The following is a 19,383-nucleotide window of genomic DNA, read 5'->3' as shown; positions in this document are numbered from 1 at the left end:
GATGGCAGATACAGACGCAGATGAAACTCTACATTTTGTAAATGTAAAGTTGGATATTCTAAATGGAAGAAGTGACACTGACAATTGTTTACAGGAAACAAAGGTTAAGAAAAATGTTGAAGAATATCTACTCTTAAAAAGAGAGAAGTGTTATACAACACAAAAATTAGAACTAGAGATTCGAAAAACACTCATTTTACTGTTTCAAAAGAAAAACAAAAACATAATAGGGAGTCTAGACCAATTAGAACTGAGGCAGCTGTAACAAAAATGGAACACAGTACAATGATTTGAGCCCTTAAAGGAAATGACTAACTAAAATGAAATTTCACAAGTCTTCATGTCTATAATAATATATAAATGCACAAAATATCAAAAATACAAAGTCTGGACTTTTCCCCTTAGGTTTGTAATAAACTGTCAAACCTCTGCTTAATATAGTTACTTTTATGAGGCTTCTGATTAGCAGAGCATGCTATACAGGTACATGCATGCTAGAATTTTACCATGAGAATTATAGTTCTCATCTCAAACTAGTGACTTGCCTGTTACCCATATTTATATATATTTCATTTCCATTATAAAACACTTAAGACCTTTCTAGTGGTACATTTTAATCAACATATTACATAAGAAAGAATCTTGATTTTTAAAATGAACCTTTTTAGTACTGTAACATGATGGGTTTAATTGAACAGCTGGAACATAATATGGTAACTACATTGTACTGTTTAATTCACAGCTGTAGGAAAATGTTTGATTTTTAAAATATAACCAAGATGAGATTGTAGAGATATGAGCAGTAAAATATTAGAAAACAGTGAATGAATAAATAAGATGCTTTTCCTTCAGTGGCCATTCATTATTTTGCTTTTACGAACCTGGAAGAAATTGTCTTCTTTGAGTTTCAAATGTTCTGGTAAATCTAGTCGTTTCTTAGCTTCCTCAATATCACCTTGAATTGCTGAAATAAGTGACTCTAAAGAATCAAAGTTCTCTTCTGGTCTGAGGTAGCCGACGATGGCCACGTTGAGAATTTCCCCATAGAAGTCCTCTTTGAAAGTATGCATGATATGAGCTTCCATGGACTTTTTTGTATTCTTGTAGTATGGGTTCCATCCTATGCTCACCACCATCTTATGGACGTCTCCACTTCCAACACTGGCCCAACCATAATATATGCCAGTGGATACATCAGCTGGAAGATTATCTACTACTTGTTCAGGAAAGTTAGCTGTAGGGATGCCCGGCTGCTTGGGGCCGCGACCGAAGCCCCGCACCACCTGGCCGCGGCAGAAGTACGGCAGGTGCCTCATGACGCCGTCCGCTCGGGGTGCGGGCTGCGGTCCAGTCCGCGCATCCCGCGGAGCCGCCGTCGAGGCAGTGCCCGGACCCCCCGGACCAGCCGTGGGACACGGGCGGGAGCTCCGCAGGCCGGCCGGCCGGGCGAGCGCACGGGCGTACCACGGGCCGAGCGGCGCGGACGACACGCCGCGGCGAGACGCTCACGGCCGCGGACCGAACAGAAGGTGCCGGGCGACTCAGACGCTGCGTCTGGGCTCCGGAACCCCGGCGACCGCGGAAGGGCGGCTGTGGGCCGGGAGCGGAGCGGGGGCGGGCCGGCTTGGGAGGGCCCCCCAGCCCACCGAGCGCCGCGGGCCTACGCACTCTGCCCAGGCCGGGCCGATGCTTAGGTTTTAATTACACGATACATCTTGGCCTGCTGCAAAGTAAGAACTAGGAAGAGAGTGTGTGATCCATCTTTAAAACTCACCAGCTAACATCCTGAAGAAACAGAAAGGTGGCTAAGCATTCCCAACCAGTCACCACAAGAATGAACAGTTACCTGAATGAGTATGTGGCGGGCACATTCTGGATCATAATGCACCAGAGGATCTCATTCATTTCACTGCAAAGCTTACTGTAACGAAAACCGAGACCCTGCTTTCTGACCAGCCTGTTGCTACAACATGAATACTTCACTTTCTTGGTTTTCAACTGGAGGTGAGAAACAATGTTTTGAGAGCATTTTACACCTTCAATGAAAAGAAGGCAACAAGAAAATGTGCTGAGGGGTGCTTCTCTAGTCCAGGAAACCTAAATAAAAGTCTCAAAACACCACTGACACAGTTGCAGCACTTAGAAAAGTCGGTAGCATTTGCCTAGTAATAATCTAGACTCCACAGACTGCTCTCTTAGGGACCTAGGTTCCTTTCCTTTCTTCTTACATTCATATCCGATTTTTGTGATCATTGTTGAGCATTTAACTGGATTGATTCAACTGACTGGCTACATTTTGACAGCTCAAAGTACCAAGTTATTTAATTAACTCATTTTCAATTAACATAGTTGCTGCTAACCTGGTGTAAATTAAGTCTCCTCAGACTCTAGAAAAAGAGAGAAAGGAGGCCAATGGGACTGAGATTTCTATTGCATATCCCCTTCTGTCAGAAGTTTCCAGTTCAGGTCAGACCCATAAAAGAATGTCTTTTTTGTGGTTAAGTGTTAACTGGCAGCCAGGTGCTAAGATAGTGCTGAATCAGCCCAGAAGAGAGGGAGTAAAAGGAAGAAGAAAGTTTGGTTTATAGGCTGAAGTGAGCAAAGGAAACAGAGCCTGGCGAGTTATATATTGCTCCAGGCGGGCACAGGTGGATGGAACTGCAGGCCAGGTCAGAAAAAGAGAAAGATTTATGTTCTGTGCAAACAAAAGGCCAGAAGAAAAATCACCAATCCGGTTGGGCAGCTCTGAAGTGAAGGAAACAGCTGTTCATACAGTGAGGGAATGGTCAGGTAAGACGAGCTGGAAATAGTCATCAGAAGGCCATCTGCTGACCTGGGAAGGCATGCCCTCGAGGCACGGAACAAATCCTGTCCTCCAGGAGGCCACGCGGAGGGGCCAGTACTGGCCAGGCCAGGAAACAATGCCAGGACGAGGCATTAAAGTTACATGAGCCTCATGTAAGAAGTTGCCTGGCGAGTTTACTTCCGAATGTGAAGTCGAGTGGAAACACAATGTTTTCTTCTTTGAGAACTTGGCAAACCCACACCACCGGGCCTCTCTGTAAAGCAAGAATGCGGAGAGGTAGTTCATCAAATGCCAGTGCCCCGTTACCCATCACCTTCTCCGGAGGCTGCTCCTCCACCCCTCCTGGCCGCTGGTGGGGGTAGCCGTCAGCTTGGGGCAGCTGCTGGCTTGGGGATGGTGCCACAGCACCCCAAGAACTTGTGGCCTAAGTGAGGAGAGTGGATGGGAGGTGGCCTTTGACCATGGAAGGCAGCCTGCTGGGCAATAGGATGGGCAAGCCAGAAGGGCCACAGAAAGGCAGGGGGAAATGAGAGCAGGAACTGGCAATGACCTTGCATTAATGGGCAGCATACCCCACTGAAATAAAGGCCGGCATGAGTGGGGCTTTGCTCTAAGGAAGACGGCAGCAGCTGGGTCCTACCAATACTAATGAGCATCATTATATCCCTTGTACAAACGAGCCAAATTTCAGACAAACTGTGGGAGAGAGAAAAGATTTATATCATAACACAAAATACAAAATGTATGACCAAATGTCATGAAAGAACCAACTGATAATTGGTGGGACAGCAAAGGCAATCAGAAGAAAGCACTGCCTGTCCAAAGTACTAAGATTAATAAGAGTGAGTGTTGTGGCATTATTAGTGACCAAAATACGAAGCTGAAGTCAAATCCCTTGACCACCCTCCCTTCTCTCTCCCCTACCCCATATTTCAATATCTATGTCCTCATGGTGTTATAATTTACACACACATACAATACATACTCATATACATAGAAAGAGTGAAAGTAGTAACACTTGTTGAATCCTTATTATATGCAAAACACTCTTCTATATCCTTTACAGGTATTAACTCATTCAGTCTTCACAACATGCCTAAGAGGTAGAAACTATTTCTATCCCCATTTCACAGATAAGAAAATGAAGCACAGAGAGCATATGCCAGATAACACAGCTGGTAAGTATCTGAGCTGAGATCTGAACCAGGCATTCTGGGTCCTGAGTTAGCATCTTCATTTGAGTTCCTGAAATCTCAGACCAGGGACTTTGGTGATAAGTGGTTAATTATCAGTGCTGAGCTCCTCACATCCAGCCCTCTCCAGACTCCAGTCCTCACACCTACTGCTCTCTGAGGTGCGATCCCCTCATCTCTGTCCATTCAGATCCTTCTTTTTCTTCATGTCCCAGCTCAAGACCCAGGAGGTTACCCAGCTATGTGCCAAACCATTTTCTCTTCCTCCTCAGCCGACAGTGAGATTACATTTCCCAATCTCTTTCATTTAAGGGTGGCCATGTAACAGGCTTTAACAAGTGGAATGTCAGCAGAGTGACACGTGCCACTTCCAGGCCTAGCTTATGAAACTCTGCATGTGGAACCCGCCTTCTAGTTTGAGGCAGATAAGCATGGAGGCCTGGGAAGCCACATGCTGAAGCCAGTGACGCCATTTGATAGATGGTCCTGATCCCTAATCCCTGCTTAGAGGAGGGCCACCCACTAATCAGGAACTCCCGCGTGGGTCCTCATGTAAGTGGGAAATAGACTTCCAACCATCATGTCGGAATCATCGTAACTAGGAGTTTGTTTACTGTAACAGCCATCATCACTGTTAACTAATATGAGCTTTGATGGATCCACCTCTACACTAGGTTCTGTGTTTGTAAGCTGGTTCCTGACCTTAAAGAATCCACAGAAAGGGGCTTCCCTGGTGGCGCAGTGGTTAACAATCCACCTGTCAATGCAGGGGACACGGGTTCAAGCCCTGGTCCGGGAAGATCCCACATGCCGCGGAGCAACTAAGCCCGTGTGCCACAACTACTGAGCCTGCGAGCCACAACTACTGAAGCCCACGCGCCTAGAGCCCATGCTCCACAACAAAACAAGCCACTGCAATGAGAAGCCCAAGCACTGCAATGAAGAGTAGCCCCCGCTCACCGCAACTAGAGAAAGCCCACCCGCAGCAACGAACACCCAATGCAGCCAAAAATAAATAAATAAAATAAATAAATTTTTTTAAAGTTTTCAAAAAAAAAAGAATCCACAGAAAAGAGGGAAAAGAGATAAATAACATAAATAGAATATAAAAATGTTGCAATAACAGGATGTCTAATATTTTGTGGGAATACTGCTAAGAACATTAAGTCAGGAAAAGACATTAGAAATACAGTGACAGTAGAGGAAGAGGTGGAGTTAGCATCTCTCCTTGATAAACCCAGCCCATTTGTTCCATCCCAGTGAGGATACTGGGCCTCACTTTACGTTATATGGTGAAAACTGTCCTAGAAAAGCCGATCCTGGTGCCTATCATACTCACCAGCTCTGTTCAAGGGACATGCCCCCTTTGTGCCCCACACGAAGGGAAGCTGCCTCAAGCTCTGCCTTGAGCATGTCTGTGCCCCTAATTAGACCAAGGGTGGCCCAATCTCCAGGTTGACTTCAGTCTATGGGGTGGTCTGATGTCACACTGTGCCCAGTGGTAATTAACTAGGCCATTCAGATTCTCCCACTCTGGAAGATGAATGAGGGAACCTCGAAGGAATTAGCCTATTGGAGCAGGATGAAAAAGAAGAAGGCAGGCAGAGAAGACTGGAACACAGGCTGTGCCACAGTGAGAATGCAGATCCCACCACTGAGGGGCACGTTGGTCAGCTGCTTAGTGGCAAGCAGCAGATGGACCCTGGCTGATTGAAGCAGAAAAGGGATTTGTTAAAAGGATAACAGAGAGCTCACAGAAGCCCTCTGTCTTAGCCTGGACTGCTATTACATTCCATAGACTGGGTGGCTTAAACAAGAGGCATTCATTTCTCATGGTTCTAGAGACTGGAAAGTCCAAGACCGAGGTGCCAGCAGATTTGGTTCCTGGGGAGAACCCGATCCTGGCTTGCAGACAGCCACCTTCTTGCTGTGCCTTTCCATGGCAGGGTCGAGGGAGCTCTCTTGTCTCTTCCTCTTATAAGGGCACTAATGCCATCAGAGGGACCACACTCTCATGACCTCATCTAAACCTAATCACCTCCCAATACTGTCATTGGGGTATATGGCTTCAACATACGAATCTACATAAACATTCATTCCATAACAGCCTCAAAAACAGAGCTAGGCTTGGAGGTTCTGCTGCCAGGAACCACAGCCAAAATCATTCTGTAGTTATGTCCCATAATCCTCTGCCATCCACCACTCAGTGAAGGGACTTGTTCCATTAGCACCAGTGCGCCAGGCACTGCCCTGTTCATCTTCTGTGGCACTTGTCACCTCCCACCTTCTGCCAGGATCATTTCTGACCACATCTGATCCCCCTACAAGAACAGTAGATCTGTCTCTCTATGCCTCTCACAGCCCCATCAGGAGTCTTCAGCATAGTGGTTAAGTGAATGCATCAATATCTAATGAATAAAAAGAATTTCCGTTTAATATGACAGCTGCCTAAAGTAATAAAGCTGCAATAACAGTAGCTACAATGTATTGGGTATTTACTAAGTGCCAGTAAATTCTTCAGTGCTTGATGTGCAGTCTCTCATTTAATCTTTACAGTAACCTTGTAAGGAAAGCATTATTATTATCTCCATTTTACAGAGGCAGAAGCGTGGACTTAGGGAGGTAAGTAACTTGCCCAGTTTCACTCGCCAAGTAAATTAGAGGAATAGGATTCAAGCTGTTGATAATGTCTCCAAAGCTCAGGCTCATTACACTTTTAGATCATCTAAAATAGACCCCACCCGGCACCTGCTCATGTTAAATGCCACCAAGATAAGAAAAAAAATTCCCATAGTCCATTTCTTTCCCCACTCACTCTTCCCTCCTCCCAAAAAAGTTAATAATGGAAAGACACACGACATATCCACCACAGATTACTGTGTCAGTCCATTCAGCTAATTTCAAAAAAGAGGATGCTAATTATTAGACATAATGAAAACTTGCTCTTCAACCACAATCCAAGGGGAATAGTCCAATTGATTAACAGGGATTTCAAACCACGCATTCAATTTCTCCTGCTCGTGTTGTAATGGATGGGAAAAATTGGTTTGTAGACAGAGATTTTTGAGAGCTAAGTGTCTAAGACGCTGAAGGGAGCCACCTCATTAAGTCCTAGGCCTGGTTAGGCAGGCTCTCGAAACCAGAGGCAAAGCCAACGGCAGGTAAACTCACGACAGGCATTATTTAATGAAAGTCTGCACTTTATCAGAGCATTCTTCCTGAGTCCTAGATTTTTTTGCATGTTTTTTTCTTTTTCTTTCTTTTTTAACCATTCGTTAGTCTTTAAAAAATGCAGCATTGAAGCAGTTAAAAATAAATCTAGGATTTGCAGAACAATAAGAACTTAATCATGGCAGCAAACTAAACCTCAGGGACAATTTTAGTCTCCAAGTTAAAATATGCTGTCTCTGAGTAAATTGACTTTTCACAGAATACTCTAAAATAATGCATAATAGTCAGGCACTCCAAGAGAAGCTCCTGGGTATTGGTCCAGAGCCCACAACCAGCAGAAAGATCATAGTGTATGTTGAATAAAATTACCCATTCTAAAGGTCCTCAGCTATCTTGAATATTTTATTAGAAACCTTTTTGTGGTGGAGACCAACTGGGAGCTCCTTCTCCAAGGAGCGAGCTGTCAACGGTAGGAGACTTGAAAACCAGACCAAGTCAAGCTTAATTAGATCTCCCCCCACCTCCAACCTCACACTTCTGGTATATTCTTTGCTGACCATGAAACTTGATAAATAATAATACATTGGGATTTGTTCCCCCCAACCTTTCAAAAAAGAAAAGTGCAATTGTGGACAGGTGGAGAAAGAAAATAAAAATGTAGTGGCAGATTTCAAGGCTCTAGACAAAATATTAGCTGAATGCTACTAATAATGTAATCACAATAATGTGGTCAGAAAACTCACAGAGGTGCCTCACGGGTGGCACTGGGCAAGGAGCAATTCAGATCCATGAGTAAATAGTTTCTGAGTCTCTGCTTTAAGGCCAGCACTTGCTGGGCAACACAGGAAAAGTGACCATATATTCCGGATTTTATGAGAAAAATCTCAATGTCAAATCTCCTCTTCCCTCATCCCTGCACATCCACATGGTCTCATTAAAGCACATGTCCCAACTCTGGGTTCAGAAAATATGATTGCTGAAAGGATGGTGGATATAACTCACTGTACATGAGGAGTTAGTACTATAGTTACTGCAGTAAAGGCACTGAGTGTGGATGGCAGAGCTGGGAAATCATCATTCCTTACACCAAGCTCACTTTTATGGATTGCTATTTTCTGTTTTGTAGCTTTACATTTTTCTAAATCCTTAAGTATGATAACTTCCCTTCTTTGTAATTTGGCAAAGTGCAGGAGTTCATATAACATTTCGCTTGCCTCATATTTTCAGACAACTTTCTATTAATAGCATTATTTGTCATATAGCCTCCTTTTGAGGACACCCCTTCTACCCTTTGCAATAATTTTTACAGTGCTGCATTTCAAAAACAATTTAATAGGAGCCTGGTTTCTTTTGAAAAATGTGTGCATATCCAATTTTCCCTTAGTTTCACAATACACAACACATCTGTTATTTCAATGATAACAGATGTTATACTGAAATTGTAATAACTTGTGAGTTAACTGTATTCAAAACTTTATAGTTACACACGTTCCAATAACTTAATCCTCTACCATTATCTCTTCAAATTGATTTAGCTCTGCAGAAGTTGGAGAAAATCAAATATTCATTGTGTTTGCTTTGTGCATGTATACAAAAATCACATCATGATTTATCTCTCCTGGTATTAATCCTGTCTTCTTTGGAAAGATGGGGTAAAAATCATAACAGGATCAACAATCCCTCTTCTCTTTACTCATAAAGATAAATTTCATAGGCAATTCAGGATTAATATGCATGCATCTATGTGCAAGCTTTTTTATGGATTTGTAGGGGCCCTATAAATCCATTCTGCATTTCTAGCCATTTACTGTTTAAATAAATGACCTTTCCTCTTATCTCAGGGGCACAAGCCTACCCCCATTTGGCCATTTTATCTTCTATTAGGGAAGCATCTCTCTTCTCCCAAAGCAAACTACTTTTTTTCTCTCAAGCTTCCCTTTTGTCTTTTTTTTTTATTTTCCTCCCAAATCCAGAGATTACAAACCCTGTGCTGAAATGTGTGGGTTACAATGACATATGCACAAGTAGACAGTGGGCCAGTATAGTGGGGGGTCTGAAGGAGCATGTTAAAGTCAGGAGAGCCTCCATCTTCTAGTACTTTCCATACCAGTAGAGAGCAGAAGACTTGTGCAACAACCATGAGTAAAACTACTCCTGGGAGCTGTTTGAATGAGACCATATGCTAAGGGGGTCCAGGAAGGGCAAGGTAGGGAGGGCTGGGGGCCCAGCAGGGCATCGTAGGGGAGCACGGCCTGGAGTTGGGCCTTGGGAAATGGTGGGATTTTGAAAGGCTGAAACCCAGGGAGAGGGTACCCCCAATAATGCCAAGGCTCAGTAAGGACTGTGTGAGAGGGATGTGAGCAGAGGGGAGTCTGGCCTCTCTTTTGGCTGATCTACTCCAGCAAGGGGACCATGCTCGTCAATTTCCAATCTCTTCCTTGCACTTCCCTCTGAATAAAAGCTAAAGAAACACCGGTCTTTTCACATATATGCTTCACCAAACACAGAGCCCCAAAAGTCACCAGCTGGACAGGCCTGGGTAGGAGAGAAACCCCTGAGGTGAGGAGCCTAAGTGCCCGTCACTCACTGGGTCCCAATTTTGTTTTGGCCTGTGGGCTCTGCTGACTTCAGAAAATTAGTTCCATTATGCTCAGCTCATTCCCAGACCAACTTGCCACGTCTACCACTCATCCTCTAGGGATTTCCCCCCAAATACCAGACCAGTGAGTGTTCAAACAACACGAGTGTCACTACAGATATTTACAAGTGGAGAGAAAGAGCTGCTTGAGGTGGGGACAGAAAATTAACTACCAAGTTAAGTATTAAAGGCTTCAGTCTCATCCTCTGTGTGGAGAGGCAATAGGGCACAGCAGGCTTTACAGCCAGACTGCCTGGGTTCAAGTCCCAGCTCGGCCACTTTCATGCACTTCTGACTTCTCTGTGTCAGCTCCCTTCATGTATAAAATGGGTGTGATAATAATACTTACCTCATTGGGTTATTGTAGGGATTACAGGAGAAGAAATGTGTAATGTTCTCAGAACAGTACAGAGCATCCGGTATTGATGCTATATTTGTTATTATTATTGGGGCCATGGCCCTTCATTAGTGCTTGTATTAAAGAGCTAGAGTCCTTGCAGCCCACGGACCCAGCGCAGTGATCCCTTCCACTCTTGCCCTGAGGTTGTTCCCTGGCCTTTGCCCTGATACTCCCGCTTGGATCTCTTTCGATCTGAGTGATGTGTTAGGTGACAACTTCTGTTTTGCAGGTTTAGTCCCTCTTACTGTCTTTTGACTAGTGCTCATTTCTCCAGAAAATGTAACCTTTCCTGCAAATGCAGCTCTGGGCCCAGCAGGCACACAATGAAGGCCAGGTGAATTGAGGTTGGCCATTCTGTTTTCACAAGCAGGCTTCTCTCAGCCTAGACCATGTCACTGTTAATGATGGATTGGTAAACATTTCCTCACTTGTCATAAGTCTTTGTGTGGGATATGATAGATTTCATGCTATTCTTAAGGACAATTGAAAATAATATGAGCTACATGTGTTACCTGAGAAACAAAATATCAATATTAGGTCTTTTTAAAAAATCAGAAACAAGGGGAAACAAATATTAGGTAATATCTGTAAAGAAATTCTCCTGGGGACAGGAAGACTCAAAGAATATGAGGTTTAATTCTAAATTCAGTGGTGTTAGCAAGTCTGCCTTGCTCAATTGCTTTTTGGAAAAAAGCATTTGTAGAGCGTATACCCCATCTGTGCACACCCACCATGGTGTTTTGCTTAATCTTCATGCCCCTGTGAAGGGGTTCATTGTTACTGAAAAGAAAAAACAGGGCTGAGTAAAAACTCCCTGAAAGCACCGATAAGGGACCAGGGAATGGGGTGGGGGTCACCCAAGGGAACTCTCATTCCATAAAAGGAAAACAAAGATAAAGTAATGGGACCACAGAGTAGCTGGTGTGATTGGCATTTGGAGGGAGGAGGGCAAAGACCTGGCCATAGAGGAGTCTGGAAACACGACTGTGAAGGTCTCCATGGCCCCACTGAGACAAAGGGGAGTGAAGAGACAGGTGTCTCTGTTTTCCTTCTAATTCTTAGAAGATTCTAACTCTTCATTCGGGTGCCAGGTGCTTGAATTCAGCAGGAAGACATGGATTCTCAACCTTTGGGCCACCTTAACTCTTAGGAAAGACCAGTAAATAAGCCTGCAGGATCTCTTGGATGAATTCTGAGTAAGTTCTGGTGACAGCTAGATGTTCACGTGAAGTTCCAAGGTGAGACTGTAGAAAACTTTGACTTGGGTAAAGGGTCCTTTCTGGTTTTTTGCTCCACACTTACTACTTGATAAATTCCTCTTTCAACAAAGTGCAGTTTTGATTCTTCTACTTTATCAGCTCTTCACTCAGATCTGTGGTTCTTTATGGATTCGCCACCAATTTTAACAATTTCTGTCCATCTGTGGCAGATACCAGGGACACCCTCACACCAAAGGATCCTGTGTATGCTGAGGATTCTTAGCACTGTTTCTCCCAGAGGGCAGCTGAGCCGAGGACCGCAGCTCTGCTCCTGCTTAGAACCCAAGGTCTAATCTCCTGCAACATGAAGGGTCTTGGGGAACACATTCTACAGTCAGGGTGTTCACAGCTATGTGCATGGTTACAGAGCCAGCTTTCTCCAGTTTAACACAGGTTGCCTTTTTTTTTTTTTTTGCTCCACCTTGCATCTCCCTCAGCTCAACTAAGTTCTCTCTGTACTAAAGAAAGCAAGCTTCCCCCTGGCTCTGTGCTCAGGGATGGTCCCTGTTTTAGGCCTTTGCTACCTCAAACTGGGTGTTCTCTCCATCCAGGGCTTTTGCCCAGAATCTATCCAGCTGGATGGTTTCCCAGGCTCAGATCATGCCTTTTGAGCTTCTATCCCTGCTCTTGTTTTGACTTCCTGCTCCGTCATGTACACGCTGTTTGCCTGGTTCAGACCCAGAGCCTTGTCCAACCCAAGTTGTCTCTTGCACCATCATCCCCATCTCCTGCCACCAATCCCTGGCTCATCACCACAACAGTATTCTCAAAAACCCAAACGCCTGGACTATTTCTTCTGTCTAGCAAAGAGGCAGATAATGATGGCACACACAATCCTTCATGGAGAACCTAACACAGGTCAGGCAGTTTTCCAAAGATGGAAAGGGCAATCATCACCCTCAAGGGGCTACAATCCAGTGGGAGAGATAGAGGATTAATAGAAAATTATAACTCAGTGCTGAAAAATGCTAAGATGGTGGTAGAAATAGAGTGTGATGTATGCACAGAGAAGGGTACCTAAGCCAGCATTGAGACAGTGAGGAAGGCTTCTCTGAGAAGCCTCCTAAGGAGGATGGAGAGTTAGCTGGGTGAGGGAAAGGGGAGAAAACAGAAAGGGGTTGTTGTAAGAAAAGAGTTAGCATGTGTAAGGGGCAGGGAAGAAAGACAGCAGGAATCTGTGACCTGTAGATAATGCAGTTAAGAATGGAGCAAAAATGACAAGTGGGAGTGGTCTAAATTGAGGCTATAGATATAGCCTGAGCTAGACCATGAAAAGTCTTGGCCACAGATTTGAGACTTTATCCAGGGGACATTAGGAAGTCACTCAAGTTGTTTTAAGCTTATGTGATCAATTTGTTTTAGAAGGGTCCCTCTGACTACCATATGGACCTACACTAGAGGGGAGCTAGGTTTGAGGCAAGCAAGTTAGGTAAATAGCCATTTGCAGAAGTGCTGATGGCCTGAGCTACTGCAGAAGCAATGGAGAGGGACAGGAATGGATAGATTCAGGAAATATGAAGGACTTGACGAGGGACAGGAAGAAATGAGTCACTCCCAGGTTTCTGATTTGGGCAACAGGGAAGACTGTGGTTCTTTTAGCTGGGACAGGGACCTCAAGAGGAGAAACATGTTTTGAACCTGAGTTTGAGGAGCCCATGAGACATGCAAGTGGAAGTATCAATCGGCTAGACGTGGACTTAGGAAGTGGGAATTCCACTTCACAGAGCACAGCCTGTGCTACCTCCTGGGATAATGAATTCCACAAGTTACCATGCTCTCTGTCTGAAATAGACTTTCCCCCCTCAACCATCACAGCCCCACATAAAACAATCAAAAGCAGGAAGAAAGTAATTCCTCTCCTTGTTCTTTCCCCTCTTTTTGTAAGGAAGGAAAATCTTTTTCAAAGGCTCTCCCACCCAAGACCGCCCTTAAGTTTCATCAGCCAGAACTTGGTCATGTGACCAGCCATGGATGGTTTATTCCACTGAAAAAGAGAAATGAAATTGCCATGATTAGCCGTGACCAATCACAATTCAACCCTGAGGCTGGGGGAGGAATCTGCCTTCCTGAGCTTACTGCTGCCCAGGGATAAGTGAACAATATCCGTGTTCAGGATGAGTTCAGTTACGCCACGGTGGCTTAAAACCACAATGTTTATTTCTCCTTCTTGCTATAGGTCCAGGGCAGGATGATAAGGGGTCTCTGTTCATGGTTACCCCCCTTGGAGTCAGGTTGATGGAAGCTCCATCTAGGTCAGTGATTTCTAGATTACACTGGCAGGGGAGGAGAACTCTTAAAGTCTCATACTGGCAATTAAATATTATGGTCTGGACCTAACAGCCAGAAGTAGTCACATGGCCACACTCCGACCACAAGTGCGCCAGGAGTTTCAGTCTTCTAGGTGACTGGAATGAGAGGAGAGTCAGATATTGGAAAGCAAGCAGCATTAATGTCTACCAAATCTGCAATCCCTAGCAAATCCAGAGAATGTCCTGGTGTGGGAAACTACTATCTCCTGGGATAACCCATTTCATTTCTGCTCATCCTTGACTGACAAACAATCCATCCTTATAATGAATTAAAAACTCCCTCTACAGCATCTGTCCCTTGTTCTACATACTTATAGAACAATGTTTTTCATCTTTCCCATGACAGACCTTCAACTATTTGAAGATAATTATCATGCCCTCCCAGGTCCTCATTTTTAAAAATTGAATCAAAATTTCAATTAGGAATTCAAAAGTTCAAGTATCTGAAAATAGAGTGACATTGAATTGCAAGTTTGGAAAAAACACAGGAATTTGGATTAACTTCAGAGAAAGAGAACCAAGCTGACGTGTTGGATCAGAGGAAAAGACAATGGATGAGAAAGCAAGCTCCTATCTGAAACTGCGGACAGAGAACCAAATAATAGAAGATATCTTTTCTTCCTTGGACTCACATTAACTGTGAAATTCTCATCCCTTGGTTGCCATTTCACTTCCAGCCTGATAGAATAAGGATATTTCTGCAGTTACCTTCCTTGACTGCTGGGGGTAGTACCAATGCAAACATACCAAAAACTTGATATCCCTCCAATTCTACTAATTGACTCATCTTGTATTTAGACAAGTGTTATTTGAAGCTAAATTACAGAGTCTTAAGTCAGATAGAGACTCTTAGAATCTTTGACTAATGAATCTTTCTTTTTCAGAAGTGTTTCTTAATACAGACACTTCACTAAAAAGCCAGGAGAGATGGCAAATACAACTTCCCTACTTTCTTGAAGGTGCTTGTGAATTGTGGGTTAATAGCATAGCAGGGCAGCCAGTTAACACCTGCCTGTGGATTTACATACTTCCAGCCATATATCATCTCCCACCTGATACAGACTTTGTTGAAACCAGAAATGTTTTACCAGGACTGGAAGGTCAGTCCCATTTGTCAAAGCAGGGACAGTCCCTTTGTCTTAGACAGCCTTATCTGGGTTGTGAAGTCGCTCAAGGACATCATCTGCCTTCCAATTAGCAGAGCCTTGAGAAAGTTGAGCTCTGGGTACAGCAGGTCTTCTTACTTGTTTATTTCTAGCATTTACTTTTGTCCTGATTAGTAGGCCAGAGTCTACAGGCTGATAAGACAAAGACACCCATCCTTTGAAAGGACCTAAGAGTCAACTGCACCAAAACTAATTGTAATGGGTTTCTGTCATGCTCATTTCATGAAAGGGCCTTGTGAGGTCAGTGAATACTGGCTAATGTCCAATAGGAGATAAAGGGGAATACTGGCTAATGTCCAACCGGAGATAACAAACAGCAAATTCATTTTGGCAAATATTTATTGAGCACTTACTGTATGGCAGGCACTGGCAGGCACTAGGAACTACAATGAGGGGGCAAACAAGCCTGTCCCCAGCTCTCCTAGAGCTCATATCCTGGAGGGGGAGCCAGGCATCAACCACCGAGTCACATCAATCAGAACATTCAGGGAGTGCTTACTAAGTGCCTGGCTCTGTTCCACATACTTTACATCTACTCATTAACATAATCCTTACCACAGTCCTATGAAGCAATTACTATCCTTATCCCCCATTTTACAGATGAGCAAACTGAGTTACAAAGATATGAAGAAACTTGCCTTAGGTCATGTAGCCAGTAAGCGACAGAGCTGGGAATGAAACTCTGGCAGGCAGTCTGGCTTCTAAGGCCATCCTGCCCCTCAACAGACCCAGAAGCCTTTGGAAAAACTTTGAACCACACCCTTCCCAGGCCCTCTCTCTGGGCTTTCCCCAGTACCTGTTCTACTAATCGCTACACTACATTGCATCAAACTCAGGTGCACACTATTATTATTTTTTTTTTTTTGACATTTCTGAACTCAGGATGCATCCTGCAATTGATAGCCGATGTGTAATAAGTGGAGTTGTCATGCAGTTTTTTCTAAGTGGTAGGTAATATAATGGTGCAGCATACAAACGAAGGTGAGTTAGACTCGGTGGAAGATGGTACTTGGTGTTGATCTGCCTACCCCACTGGGAAAACACAGGGCTGGACCAGAGCAGGGCTCCATTGTTGGAGGAAAGAAGTTACTCTCATGTCTCGTGAAAAAAGGAGCATGGAAAGTGATAGGTACAGAGTCATACTCTTAGAGCTGGGGGTGCCTCGGGAAGCACCACTTCACATGAGAAGCACCACTTACAGGAGCAGAAACTGAGGCTCAAAGTCAAACTCAAGAGTCAGTTCTTGACAGAGACAAACCAGACCAGGTCTCCAGACCTCCACCCAGCTCAGGGCTCCTGCTGTCCTCTGCTCTTCCAGCTAAAATTCTCCTACAAGAAGCCAAACCACAAGAATCCCAAAGCCAGCAGCAGTCAGCAAAGAAGGTCCTGTTTATATTCCTGTTGTTTAAGTAGACTCCTTTGTTCTGACAAAAAAATCTCTTGCCTTCAACAAAGGCATTCATAACAATAAATGCATTATTTCCCCCAAGAAAAGGTTCAATTTCACTGCTTTACAGGGACACAGGTTTACCCAGTATTTTCTTCAGTTACACTTCAGATTTGATGTCTCTCAATACGACTTTCCTTGAGCCCAAAACTGATCATTCCTGACCAACCAACAACCACCATTAAGCCATGGGTTTACAAATGGCATCTTTGTTTTTCCCTCCATGGAACTCAGCAGTGGTTGAAGCAGACACAAGATGCAGAGACACATAAAATCTTTGAACTCAGGAAAAATGTGATTGTAAAAGCAGCCTTCTCTCCAGTCGAGGTTGGACAGAGCAGGAAGGCATTTAGGCTACTTCTGTTGTGCCTTTCATTAGGATGCTGCCTGCCAGCATCCTCCCTAAAAATAGTTGTCACGCCAGTGGAGTCCTCACTCTGGCAAAGAGACTGTTCTGCATCAAGATCCTTTTGAGCTGGTTCTTAAGTTACAGGAATTTTAACTAAATTAGAAAGTTTGCCACTTTGTTCCTCATAGAATAGGAGTCAGAGCCAGAGCTCCTGAAACACGGGTTCAGCTCAGTTCTGAGAAACAGGAAAATGTCGCCTTCATGGCTGGGCACAAAAAATGTTGAAGCTGGAGGGGGTTTAGAACAAATGGAACCTCCTACTTATTAATGCTTGGGTAGTCAATTTCTTCACCCAGCTATTTCCTTCACCACGTGCCTTCCTGCTAATGTTTTATCAGCGCTGGACCACAGAATGATACATGCTATCCTGTATAAAAAGGTAAAGATGCCTTAAAAACTAGTTCGGGTGTTTCAAAACACAGCTCCACTTGCTAAAGTGTTTTTATTTTTCCACAGATAAGGCTCTAAGGATTCTAGAACAGACAGTAGGAAAGCCAAGTAAATAAACAATTCAAAATCTTCTCAGTCAGATCTGAAAAGAGTTTCCATAGCATCAGTGCCAAGTTGCTCATCTTACTTTTTAAGTTTCTCCTCTTAGCCTTTAACACAGACCTTGATTTCCAAGAATCTAGCATCAGCTGTTGGGCAGTTTTAAAGACAAATTCTGTTTGCACCTTTTGGCATGCTTTTGATTTATTTTACATCCTTAGGGTACTTTCACTTGTATTGTCTCACTTTGGCTTCCCATACAAACCAGACCGACTGGGGTTCTCAAGAGCCCTTGGGCACGGGGCTCTCTTTGAGTCCCCAGCTCTGGAGACACAATTAATTTTCCCAAGCAACTGCAGTCATCACGATACTGTCTTGCTCAAAAAGTTATCATTTCACTCTTACCAATAAAAACAATGTTGAGATACAGGTATGTGTTTGTGTGTATTCCTGTCTGAAAATACACTACCATATTATAAGACATTAACAAAAATATTAATATGAAAGAGGAGGTTTACAAATCTGAATACAGGTTTTAATATTTTGCTGTGCCTGAATGGACTGCCTAGCATACTCCTGGAAGGAGTTGGTCCTATCATGGAAATCTCAGTTTTAGAAGAGTCCTAACCTTTGAGTGGTATTCAAGGCTCTCCACAAGTAATTCCCAAACTTCTTCTCCAGCGTAATCTACTACTGTCCCTTCACTCAGACTGAGCCACTGATTGCCTGGAGGCTCCAAGCCACCCTGTAGGCTTTGGGGCCAGGCTATGTGAGTCTAGGCTCTTCCATGAACTACCTGTTAGATCACAGGTAAGTCACTCATTCTCCTTCAGTTTCCTCATCTGTAGAATAAGAAAAATAAAGATATCTGTGTCAATGTTCTTGCTGTGAAATCAGACGAAAATGCACAGTGAGATCACACTTGGTAATGGTTAAGTGTGACAAAAATCTTTTGAATATATTAATTCCTATAAAATACAGGTACGTTTAAAGTCATAGGTACAGATCAGACAGACTCTGTGTGGACTGTCTTACAACTAGAAAACACCATCCTTCATCGGATCTTTAATTTAAATACTATTGAGTCTTTTTTAGCTATTTATCAGTCTCATTAACACATCAAAAATTTAAGTCTCACACAGCAATCATCTATTGAAGGCGTAAAGTGTGGCTCTGGCAAAAAATGAAAGGGGTAGACTTCGGAGAATAGAAAAGCCCTGACCAATTGGAAGAATGGAGATGAGTAAAACTGGGAGACAAGCCAGTTTGGGGTGGTAAAATCAAAAGTCTAATTACAGACATGTCAGGTATGAGATGCCTATTTGATATCTGCATGAGGATGTAGACAGGGCAGTTGTGCCTATGAGTCAGGGCTCAGGGGAGACATGTGGCATAAAGATATGAATTTGGGAGTGACATTCTTCCCAAGCTTCAAGGGCCAGTTCAAATGCCACCTCTTCTATGGACCCTTCTCTAATCCCCCTCAGCTACACAAAAGTTCTCCATCCTTAGATTTTACAATGCTTTCTGTATACTTCCTTGAGTACCTACCTCTGCCTCCCTTTTATCTCATTACTTGTGTACTAGACTGTAGACTCTTTGAAGACAAGAATTATGTCACTTTCAACTTTGTGTTCTCTCAATGTCTAGCACTATGCCTTTCTATATTTGGAACACAATAATGTGACATTGGCTTAATTAATTAATCTCCTCTAACTATAATAAGCTCAGCAAAAATTCCTTGAAAAAAAAGTAAATCCAGAATGTTTGATAAATGAATGAATGATCAATCAATCCCTGGAGTCACATTAAAAGATTCAGATAGAATTGGCCCTGTGCAGAACTGAGTGAAGCCTGGTGTCCTCCCAACCTGACAAAACCAGTTGCCCAATGCCCAGTGAACTCCCCAGGACTGTCCATCATGGTGCCCCACTTAGGTTCACCTTCTCCAATTCTGTGCACTTTAGCCTTTCGTTTCCTTTCTTACCCAATAAAAAGGTACCAGCCCAGCCAGCTGTCACCTTGGAAGTCAGACTGCAAGGTGAAAGCAAACCAATTAGACCAGCTAACTCATGCTAGTGGGATCATGGAGCCTA

At 43.6% G+C, this 19,383-nt stretch overlaps 1 pseudogene; it reads right to left on the bottom strand.

Annotated features, from left to right (window-relative positions):
• Positions 1-803: 803 nt before the first annotated feature.
• Positions 804-19,383, bottom strand: part of LOC133084620 (uncharacterized) — a 39,839-nt pseudogene continuing 21,259 nt past the window's right edge.

The sequence above is a fragment of the Eubalaena glacialis genome, chromosome 2, assembly GCF_028564815.1.
Source record: "Eubalaena glacialis isolate mEubGla1 chromosome 2, mEubGla1.1.hap2.+ XY, whole genome shotgun sequence".
Classification (NCBI taxonomy): Eukaryota; Metazoa; Chordata; class Mammalia; order Artiodactyla; family Balaenidae; genus Eubalaena; species Eubalaena glacialis.
This window is presented reverse-complemented; position numbering and strand designations above follow the sequence as displayed.